Below are 12,671 nucleotides of genomic sequence, written 5' to 3'. Positions count from 1 at the left end.
TTGGCAACCACCTGCTTTCACCCTGTCATGCAGCAACACTTGGACGTATAGGAAATGGAACCAGCACTCGATAATCAAGTACTCAGAATGCATACAGAATCATCGCCGTGATCACAGCTTGTGAGCCATGCCTGAGCTACTATTGACTCACCGTCAACGCAAAGCTGCGCCAACACAGAGCATAACTTTGGGGACTATAAACAGCCAGACCTGTTAGATATATACTTGTGCAGATAGCCTGTATGGCATTTCACTCTATTGTGACCCCAGGGCACAGCAAAGCTAGTTAAAAGCCAGTACAGATAAGCCCACAAGACATGCTGCAAATTGTGAAGAGTTTCTTGGGGCAACTGTGACAGGGCCACTCAGAGCAGGAGAATCACAGCAGCTGACAAGTTCTTGTGTGCTCAGTCACTGATGGGGATACAAATGTTGGTCCTGCAAAGCTGCCTGCAGGTACCTGACTATAGGACTTCTACTCACACCCAAATCGATTAATGTTTTGTTGTTGTTTTGTTTTTGTTGTTGTTTTTAAGACTGCGAAATCCAGTTTGTACTGTGAAATGTATGGCAGACATAAAGACTGTGTTCAATAGCTATGAAAATCAGGAAAATGACTTCTCAAAGTAGCTCTGTAAATATCTGAGTTTAGATGTCTAAGCTTGAAATAGGCAACACTGACTTAAAATTGTGTCAAAATTACTACAGAAGATACCATTGTCATTATGTGAGTTAGAAAAGTCTTCTTGTGATAATATAGTATTACATTACCAATAACTGTTTCATATTTTTGAAGCTATACTGAGGAGTTTGTATTTGTACCTGGATTCCAGGTACAAATTTCTCTCCAACCTTTACCCCAAATAAGAACGTCCTGCCAAGGAAATGTAAAACCGTACATACAAACAAATCAGATCAAATCCTGACATGGCCTGGAGAGTTAGATGCTCCTGTAAAATCAGTTAGTACTGTACTGAGTTCTTTTGCACTAGCCAGGGATCTAATCCATCATACACAATTCCTATTCAGCAAAAAACAACACTACTGTTAGGAGCAGAATCCTGCCCTAGGCTTTAATATGCATTAATTTATGATAGTTCATGTTACTGCATTATATGAAATAGGAAGGACACATGAAGGGTCAGCAATTCATCATATAAAGACATTTTTATCTCATTCTAAATAAAAAATTCAGACAGACACTAAACTAGCAAGAAATATTTAGGCATCCTCAGAGATCTGAAACCTCCACACTGAAGAAAAACAAGTGATGGACAAGGTTTTGTTTCCATCATCCTAATCCATAATATATAATCTTAGTACAGAGTTTTGAAGATCTTCTTTGAAGACAATGCAGCTATATTACCTTCTTCATTTTTTTAATATTTTTTGGTTAGTCTAATTCATCTGAATGAATACAGCATACAGTGAAATTCTTGAATTCTAATACATATATACATATATACATATATATGTATATATGTACATACATGTATATATGTGTATATATATGTGTATATATGTATATATGTATATACATGTATATATGTATATATGTATATATGTATTAGAATTCAATAATTATATATATATATACACACACTTCGCTGCAAAAAGCACCACAAGTGGTATCAGTGTCCATTAAATGACGTTACTACAATACATGAAGCATGTCATCCTTACCAATAAATGATACGTAGGCTCCATTGTCAAGTAAACAATTAACAAGGAGGCTGAAACACATGAAAACTGATTCATAGTGCTCAGCTTCTGGCAATGTAACTGGAAATGTCTGACATTACCATGAACATTTCCATACATTTTTGAAAAAGGGAAGATTCAGGAACTACAAGTTTCCTCTAGGAAGTACCAGATATTTTTCCTCTTTGTATACGGACAACTGCTTTGCAAATTTTTAAGACATATATGACACCACCAAACTGGGTGTTTTAGAGCATTGGTTCTTAAAATGAAGGACATGATGTACTGCAAACTAGGTGACTAGCATGTGTAATCCACATGTAACATCTTCCCCCAACAGATCTTCGTAGAAATTGAGAAGAATTCAGTACAGAATTTCTACATTCCTGTAGAATCAGACTACTGCTCTGTATGGCTACCAGAAATCTGGACATCTCAAGCTTCTGCAGTTATACAGATGGCGCATACAGTGAGTCAGCACATCTTGGGTACGCTGGTCTCTTTGTACATGTGTCATACTCAAACACATTAACACAGTAGGTCCAAACATTGTTGCACTCACTGATCATGTGATGATCACTACAGAGTGTCCAGGCAAACATATCTAGTATTTCTCTATTGAAATACAGATACCTTACAGTCTCACTCTATTAATTAACATACCTGAGCAAATAAAATGTACTGGTTAGTGTCTATTAGATTAAAATAATAATTTTATTATGTGGTACCTTTTTTATTTAAGGTAATGCACTTCTTTTTATGTGTATTCATTTATATGTATATGGACATAGATATATATTCATATGTATTGTTTACAAGAGAAGTAATTTTACAACTAAGCCTGACAAAATGAAACCACTTATACACTTAAAAATCAATGTATGCTAATGTGATCTTTGAGTACTACTCATCCTTTGAGTAGTCAACAAGCGTAGAACAACTGTGTATTTACTGTACCTGCATCCCCCTCACTCTTCCTCCCCTTCTCTCCCCTAGAAAAAAAAAAAAAAAGAAAAAAAGAAAAAAAAAAAAGAAAAAAAAAGTAGCAAGAAATAAAGCCTTTTCCACAGCCCTGGAAGACAAACAAAATGAAAATAGTCTTTTCAGAAAGATAAATATGAAAGACATACATGACTAAAACAGACCTATAGGGCACAAAATGCAAATCCAGGGAAGACAGCTGTTTGGCTAACAAGCAAGTTTAAAAATGGATATCTTTGTCCACTTGAGGGTTTTCCCTTCAGCTGGAAGAATCAGTGTAAAAGAGGAGGATTAATACAGCCCTTGAGAAAGAAGAAGAAAAAATCACTTTAAATAGTGCTCAGTTCAAAGGCTGCATTGGCTGCATTCAGCCAACTCAGGAGGTTGACCCTCTCTAGTATTTTCACTCGTTGCCCCAACACCAGCAGAGAACTTCCCTGCCTCCTGAGGTCAAGTCAGTGCACCAAAGATGTTCTGAGCAAGTCTAACAAACTCCATATGAGGAAGAAGTCCAGACAGCAGCATATCCAATATTCCTCCCAACAAATCAAAGTAAGAAATCTGTTCCTGAACAGAAAGGATGAAGTGACTGTCTGAGTTATTGTCTGTCTTCTCCTGAACCAAAGGTTTCTGCCTCAAACTTAGCACTGCTACATTCCAGAAGAAACATGCAGAAACATCTACTTAACCCTTAATATCATTCATAAGAATTTATTCCAGCACCACTCCAAGTAAACATCTGAGGAGAAGAACTGGTCACTGATTATAAACAAAAGAAAGATAGGTCTCATCTGGCTACGCTTCTCCATCTTCTCCATCTTACTTGTTAGCAATAACAGGTAGAATGTCAGAAACAAATAAACAAAAAACAGCCAACAACCAACACAGATGTATGTGTTTTCTGATTCCATGTATTAGAAGGAAGATCAATGAGAAGCAAGCAAGATTGCTTCACAGTACCTGTTTGTCTGGGCAGGTGTAAAATGTCATAGCTTATGTTCTTTTTTTTCTCTTTATTTTTTAGGTACCACACAGCCAAGATTTCCTTTCATCACAGGGTGGCACGTGCTTCCTGATACCTTACTGCCAAAATACCTGGTATAAAGAAATTATTTCATTATTTGATTAGCAATATATGAGTAACATACAGATTCACAATATACTCCTGCCTCTCCCTAGAGCTAAGTATTATAAAAAGTACATAGACACCAACTTATTATAAAATATTCACTCATTTTTTCTCTTTGTCATGCATCTTGTTCCTTTTCCCCCAGGTATCATGCTAACATAGCTCTTACAGTTAACAAACTCCTAGGTTCCACAGGGTTTGATTTTTCTTTCTAGTCAATCATTCAAATCTAATGTCTGTTATACACTCCAAAATACAAAATTTAGTTAAATTCATATTCAGGTTGTTACACAGCATATCAACCAATTGAAATTGTATAAAGCTAGGCAATAGGCCATTCACACATTCAGTTCCACTCTTCCAGTTTTTATTAGGACTGTTACAGCAAAGAACTCTTTTAGAGAAAAATACATGCAGTCTCAAATCTGAACAACTTAATGGCAGCATAACCAAGGAGAACAAATACATGTTGTGAATATGTCCATGTAGTTTAAACATATAACTCATAAACATGGCTGGAACGAAACACATAAGGTCATCTATCAGAAGTGGACATAATCACAGAATCATAGAATCACAGAACCATAGAATGGTTTGTGTTGGAAGGGATCTAAAAGATCATCTAATTCCAGCTCCCCTGCCATGGGCAGGTATGCCACCCACTAGACCAGGTTGCCCAGGGCGACATCCAACCTTGCCTTAAACACTTCCAGGGAGAGGGAATCAACAATAACTAATCAACAGCTAACAACAAACCCTAATCAACTCCAGGCAACCTGTTCCAGTGTTTCACCACCCACTGAGCAAAGAATTTCTTAGGAATACCTAATCTAAATCTATCCTCTCTTAGTTGAAAGCCATTACCCCTTGTCATATCACTACATGCCCTGACAAAGGCTCCCTCCCCAGCTTTCCTGTAGGCCATGTTTAAGTACTTAAAGGCCACTGTAAGAGCCTTGGAGCCTACTCTTCTCTGGGCTAAAGAAGCCCTACTTTCTCAGCCCATCTTCATAGGAGAGGTGTTCCAGCCCTTTTATCATCTTCATGGCCCTCCTCTGCACTTGCTTTATCAGGTCTATGTCCTTCTTATACAGAGGGCCCCAGTCCTGAATGCAATACTCCAGATGGGGTCTCGCAACAGGAGTGGGGGGAGAATCACCTCCCTTGACCTGCTGGCCATGCTTCTTTTGATGGAGCCCAGGATATGGTTGGCTTTCTGGGCTTCAAGTGCACATTGCTGGCTCATGTTGAGCTTCTGACCATGTAATACCCCCAAGTCCTTCTCCTCAGGACTGCTCTCGATCTATTCTCCAGTCAGCTTGTATTTGCACTAGAGATTGCCCCAAGCCAGGTGCAAGACATAGTTGAGAGCCTCTGGGTAAGGTCTAAGAGAAAAGCAAATAAAGCCGATGTTTTTCTGGGAGTCTACTATAGGCCACCCAGCCAGGAATTCACCACCTCTGAATTATTCTACAGAGAATTAAGGGACATCTCCAGATCAACTGCCCCTATCCTTATGGGCAACTTCAACTTCCCAGACATTAGCTAGCAATATCATACAGCCAATACAAATAAATCCAGAGAATTACAAAAATCATGGTAGTTACGGAAGGGCTGTCAGGCTCACTTCAGTGCCTGACAGGCCTTCCATAAAAGTAAAATTATGGAGAAGATTATTCTGGGAGTTAGTGACAAACACTTGAAAGACATTGCAGACATTGGTCATAGACAACATGGGTTCACAAGGGGAAAGTCATGATTAACAAACTTAATTTCCTTTTACAACAAGTTTACCCGCCTTCTTGAACAAGAGAAGCCAGTAGAAGTAATTTTGGGGGGAGGATTTCAGCAAAGGTTTCTCACGTAAACCTTCTAGAGAAAACGTCCAACATACAGCTAGACAAATAAATAATATGATGGGTGAAAAATTGGCTGACAGGTCAATCTTACACAGTTATGGTAAATGGGGTTGCATTAGGCTAGAGAGCCAGTCACTAGTGGGGTTTCCCAGGGCTCCATGTTGGTGCCAATTCTCTTCAATGTTTTTACAAATGATCTGGACACAGAACTCAAATTCATATTAAGTAAGTTTGCAGATAACACTGAATTAGGAGTAGCTACTGACTCGCTCAGACATAGGCCTTCCAGAGAGATCTTGGACAGGCCAGAGGGCTGGGCAATCATCAACCATAAAAGTTTAAAAAGAGTGAAATTCTGCTCCTGGGATGGAATAACCCTAGCTAAATGTACAGACTGGGGGACAAGGGGCTGGAGAGCAGACCCACAGAAAGGGATCTGGGCCAGCAGTGTGCCCTGGCAGCCAAAAGGGCCAGACATGCCCTGGAGTTCAGCAAGCATGGCACTGCTAGCTGGTCGATGGAAGGGATTGTCCTGCTCTGCTCTGTGCTGGTGCGGCCTCACCTCAACAACTGCATGCAGTTTTGGGTGACACAATATAACAAAGACATAAAGCTATTTGAGAGTGTGCAAAGGAGGGCTACAAAGGTAGTGAAGGGTCTAGAGGCGAAGACGTATGAGGAGCAGCTGAAGTCCCTTGGTTTGCTCAGCCCAGAGCAGAGCAGGCTGAGGGGAGGCCTCATGGCGGCCTGCAGCTCCCTCACGAGGGGAGCGGAGGGGCAGGCGCTGAGCTCTGCTCTCTGGGGACAGCGACAGGACCCGAGGGAACGGCATGGAGCTGGGACAGGGGAGGGTCAGGCTGGGTGCTAGGGAAAGGTTCTGCACCCAGAGGGTGGTGGGGCACTGAGACAGGCTCCCCAGGGAAGCGGTCAGAGCATGAAACCTCTTGGAGTTCAAGAAGAATTTCAACAATACTCTCAGACCTGTGATTTAAATTTTAGGTAGTCCTGTGTAGTCCTGTCCACAAGTTAGACTCAATGATCCTTGCATATTCCCTCCAACTCAGGATATTCTATGATTTTGCAATTATAATACTTAATAAATTAATTGCAATTAATTCCATACTCCTTTTACTTGCCTTTTCTGAGCACTCAGAACTCCTGTTTTCACAGGTGTGTGGGTAGGTATTATGTGAAATACAGACATCAATCTACAGACAGTAAATTGAATTGTATTATTTCCCCACAGGTATTTTCTTATACCCAGGAGTTATCAAACACTAGCAGTGGGCTAACAGTGCTGAGCAATTACTCTGTTAGTCCACTGCTAGTTTATCTATAGTTAGGTCTCATTGTGACAGCCCTCTCCAAACCCTTATACACAACCAGTCAGTATTTACAGTGTGTATTAAGCGTAGCCAGAGCCTGGGTTTGAGTCCTAATGCACTTCCTGTTCAGTGTTACCCCCACACACACCCCTCCCCCCCCATTCAAACCACTGTGCCGTGAAGCCTTTGGGACTTGAACTCCACTGTGTCTTCTGAACAGAAAACAGGTTTGCAGCTGATAATCATATTAGGTGGCTGCCCTTAATCACTCCTCACAAAGCAATCTGAAGTCCTTTATAAGTCAATCTTTTTTCGCTTGGTTACAGCCCACTGAATGCCAGAGTCTGAGAGCTGCTGCCAGGTATTAAGTGGCAACCCCCAGCCTTAGATATCCCCTGTGGTTTTTCTCTACTTGACATTCTGTCCCCTTGGCAACTGATTTATCTCTACCCAGCTCTGAAGTGTATTCACTGCTGTAGCATGAAAGTAATTGCAAATGCCAAGAACTTTACCATGGTGCCACAAATCATTTCTCTATACGACAGGATATGAACGTCGATTTCCAAAGAGACGAAGAAAACCTTTATTTTGGCAGGAAACTCTCACTGTGGTAACCAATAAAAGATTTATTGTTATTCTAGTGCTGAAGAAAGTGCTGAAACTGATTTCTATTACATTTGGTATAATTCTAAAATTAATTGCCAATTAGTGGTTCACCTATACAACCTCCAAATAATTGGATATTACACTTGAAATGTTTCTATTGAATTGACTCATTGGACTCCAGTTAAATATTTTAGGCATTGTCTTCCTCTTGCTTTCATAATTTCACATGACTGATATAACAACAATATCTAAAATTATATATATTTTTAGCTAACATACTGCCTCTACCCATCTACCTAGATAATTTTGTATTTTCTATGACCATATTATCAGAACACTTGATAGGTAAGGAACATATCTTCCAAGCAACTTCTGACAGAAGAACTGACATCATCAGCCCCAGTTAATAAATAAAATCTGAAATGAAAAGATGAGTATGGGAATTCTTGTCTTCATTTCTCCTTGGAAATTTTCATTCAGATAACACAAGGAGTCTGTGACAGACTCAGGAATTCCCATATCACTGTTTCAGTGCCTTTATTGAAAATTCCTGCCTTATGATATTTCCTGTCATCTACTGTTTAGCTTTAGCTGCAGACCCTCTCCTCATTTGTTAGTTCTTGCCACTGAAGGTAGAGACTAAAGACATGAACAATAGATTTAGTGTCAATACTTTCCTTATTCTTCCATACATATATTCTTCTTTTCCCTTCTGTCCTTTAAGAAAATGAGATGCAAGTGGATACATAAGTTTGAAGAGCAGTGTTCAAAGGAAGACATCCAAATAGCCCATGCCTGCTATCAGTTCAAAAAGGATAACAGCCAGGTTGCAGTTTCTGCTGCACGTGCCAAAACAAGTCACTACACAGATGTGAAGACTGATTCTTCATATTTGCTATAGAACACTGGCATGAGAACAACATATGAACTTTAGACGGACCTAAAAGTCTACAAATGAGGAGGAAAGGAAGAATAATTCTGCTCCAGAAGCCAATAGCATCCTTTATGTTATCAACAATGGAAGCAGCATTTGATCTGAAATATAGTTATTTTAAGTGTACAGTAAGTGGGAAAAAAGAAAAAAGAAAAAAAGAAAAAAAAGAAAAGAAAAAAGAAAGAAAAGAAAAAAAAGAAAAGAAAAGAAAAGAAAAAAGAAAGAAAAGAAAAAAGAAAGAAAAGAAAGAAAAGAAAAGAAAAGAAAAGAAAAGAAAAGAAAAGAAAAGAAAAGAAAAGAAAAGAAAAGAAAAGAAAAGAAAAGAAAAGAAAAGAAAAGAAAAGAAAAGAAAAGAAAAGAAAAGAAAAGAAAAGAAAAGAAAAGAAAAGAAAGAAAGAAAAGAAAAGAAAAGAAAAGAAAAGAAAAGAAAAGAAAAGAAAAGAAAAGAAAAGAAAAGAAAAGAAAAGAAAAGAAAAGAAAAGAAAAGAAAAGAAAAGAAAAGAAAAGAAAAGAAAAGAAAAGAAAAGAAAAGAAAAGAAAAGAAAAGAAAAGAAAAGAAAAGAAAAGAAAAGAAAAGAAAAGAAAAGAAAAGAAAAGAAGAAAAGAAAAGAAGTATCTAGTCCACATTTCATATAACATCAATTTTCCAACAGCAGAATTAAGAGTTAATATTACCATTAAATATAAAACTACTAAATGCTAGTAAACATATCCCATAACTGTTTTAGCAGAACATATTTTTTCTATTCACTGATCTGAAACTTACAGAAAAGTGCATATAATTAAATGATAATTGCACAGAAGATCAACTGCTGCAGAAATTAACTCAATTATTCCTAGTAATTCTCTATGTCTTAAATAGTTTTACTGTTCAACACAATGTTCTCATTAGGGAGCATTCAGCCATAGCTAATGTTCTGAAGAAGACTAGTTAATTCATATAACTGATGATTTATTTTGACGAGATACATGCTTTTACCGGACACTTTATGTTTGCTGCTATTCACTTTACTCAGCTGCTACCTGAAAGAGACTACCTATTTCACGTATATTACATATATAAAGCATGTTAAATCATTTATCTATAGCCGTGTATATGCACTTGGATGTTCATACATTTTGCATATAAAATATCAGCCCATAACACTACTTTTTGTCCAGTTTTGTGATACATCTTCCACCACAATGATAAGTGTTAGCAGCTCTGAGATTTCAGGAGTCAAGGTGTCAAAAGCTATCCGATTTCTTCACTCTTTGCCTTTTTTGCAACAGCATGACACAGCTGAAAAAATGCTCCGGCTGGTTATCTAATCCTGGCTTCCAAAGCTCTAGCACAGACTCTCAGTTTGCTGTCATCTGCAAATGCAAAGAGTGAACTCTGCACTGCCATAAAGATCATCACTGAAAAGTCTGAACAGTAGAGGACCAAGAACAGGCAATGACTGTAATAGCTCAAAATGTTCTCCCAATACTGGAAGCAAATCTCTTCTATCTACTCTTGAAATAGATTTCAAACATTTGTTCATTCATTTGTATATTCACATGTAGATTGTTTCCCTTAATTGCTTGTGAGAACAACGCAGAAAAAAAAAAAAAAAAAAAAACAGAGTCAAAAGCCTATTTGATAACTACTGTTTGTAGTCTTTCTGCAAGACCTGTTAGCGTACTGCAGAACGAGATTTGATAGATTGGAAAAGGGTAGCTACTGACTTTTTTTTTTTCCTTCCAGGTTAATAGTGAAATATGACTATTTATCTGAAAAATTCCTAAGGAATGGAAGTTAATCTTTTTTATCCTAAAATTTCTGGCTTCCTTCTTCTTGTTCCTTTCAAAGATAAGCACTACTGGATTTTTCCAGTCTTCTACTATCTCTTCTATCACAATGATAAATCACAGCTTCATCAGCTTGCTCTTTAAGAGCAGCAGTCCAGGAGGAAGCATAGAAGGCCCAAGCAGTTGCAAACATCTAAGTTATGCAAGTATATTCTAATCTGTTCCTTCCCTTAAAGATGCCGAGCATTTACCCATTTGTCTCTCTTACCAATGATTTTATATAGATGAATGTAGTTACCTTATACAAAAATTGATGTAAATATTTCTCCCAAGTTATCTGTCAATAGTCTTATATAACATCCTTTCTCCTTAATCATCCTCTTAAAAATTCTTATGTAGGATGACTTATTTTAACTATTGATACTTCTTGTAACTATTGATAAAAATTACATCTCTTCTAGAAATATGTGACTATCTAGTTAATAAGTATTCATAAATTACACAAAACATTTCCTAATAATAAATATTTCAAAACACCAAATTCTCTGTCATCTTCTAGTTCTGAGATAGTTCACCAGGAAGCCATTATAGATCTAAGTCCCCTCCCACCAATTTTATGTTATACACTTATTTCCTTTATTGATTTCTATAAAGCAGTCACTACAATGTATTTTGTTAGTAAGAAAAAGCACAATGGGTTTCTTTCTTTTCTATTTTTTGTCCACTGGAAAGTCTTGGCATCCTGATATAGAGATGAGCACTGTATCAATTTCATTACTGTAAAATGGGTTTCAAGGAGTTTTTTGTAATTTACAGGTGATCAAAGATGTATGCCAGCAATGTCAACCATATGATATGACAGGTTTTTAAGTTTATTAAGGGAAAAATATTCATGACTTTTCACAGCTCAGATTTCTGTGGGTAACTGGGTACAATGGCAAGAATTGCTGCCAGTCTTGAAATCTTGCTCTTAAAATCTTGTTCTGAATGGAAGCCTCAGAAAGAGCAGGCACCTACTAAAATTTCTGAAGAAAGGGAAAGCTATAGTTCATTCAATATCCTCAGGTAGGGTAATATTTGCTAGTGAGGAAGAACTTTCTCCTTCACCTAATAAAATGAGAATACATACACAGAAGTTTACAGAGCCAAATGTATACCTAACTCTCTATTCATGGTACAGCACTTGTTATACTGAAAACACTTGCCTACCTCCAAATACACCTGCACTATGCTGTCTTGGTAATGCAAAAGCATATCCATGGCAGCTTGTTCCTGTGATTGTTTTCCCCTACAGTATAACAGCAGAGAATACAAAACAATACCATACTGCAAATAGGAAGCCCATATTTTCTAGTCTTTATTTTCGTGTACCCTCTTCACTATGATAGCTCAGGAGTTTTCTAAATACTGTGCTGATATAGAAGTGTCAGATTTATGGCCATTACTAGCAATAGTTAAGAGCTCACTAGGCAAGATCACCCTCCTGCTACTTACATTAGTGTACATTAAAAGTAAGGTTAAAACAACTGCATTAGAAGCAAGATAAATGCAAGTAGACATTCTCCTGATGTTTTAAATTAATTAATTAATTTAACTTGTGTGATTAACATCATACTACTCAGTCAGATATATTACTGTTATTCTTTTGTATTTCAAATATAGTTTTCTTCTTGACTTCAGTTTATATATTTTCTGTACCCAGATGACCATAAAGCAGAATGAATTTGTGTCTGAAAATTTCCTAGGAGAAATTTTCACTACCAGTCTGTGCCTCTCCTTCAAGTACTAGTTTTCACACTTCTTGAAGGAGTGACCACAGAGCTACCGGAAACTCTTGAAGCCCTTATCAATACTCTAAAATCAAACAGAAGTGACTCCATTCTCTACATCAGTCCTTGAAAATTCTTAAATAAATAAATAAATAAATAAATCATCAACAGAAACCAAGGGTTGTGTAGTTTCATGCATGTTGTCATTATGAGGTTTATGATGAAACTCTGATCTCATTACAGCTGACAGGAAAACTTCACCTGGGTTCAGTAGAGACCAACTGAGCCAACTGAGTTTCACAACCTTCTTTGGTTCTGTTTATATTCAAAATAAGAATCCTATCTGCTTAATTCTCCCTAATTTTAAAGGTATCAGGTGTTATTCTGAAATATTCTGCATCAGATAACAGGACTAGGTTAGGTCCTGCAGAACAAGAAGCTGAACACCTCTAACTACTAAAGATATATGTGCATATTTAACTCCAAACAAAGAGGATCATCTGCTGAGTATATTTAAAAATATGTGGTGATACGGGCTCCCCCTGGTGGTTATTTGTTATGAAATATTTTACACAGAGAAAATTACATTTGCTA

The sequence above is a fragment of the Anser cygnoides genome, chromosome Z, assembly GCF_040182565.1.
Source record: "Anser cygnoides isolate HZ-2024a breed goose chromosome Z, Taihu_goose_T2T_genome, whole genome shotgun sequence".
In the NCBI taxonomy this organism is placed as follows: domain Eukaryota; kingdom Metazoa; phylum Chordata; class Aves; order Anseriformes; family Anatidae; genus Anser; species Anser cygnoides.
This window is presented reverse-complemented; position numbering follows the sequence as displayed.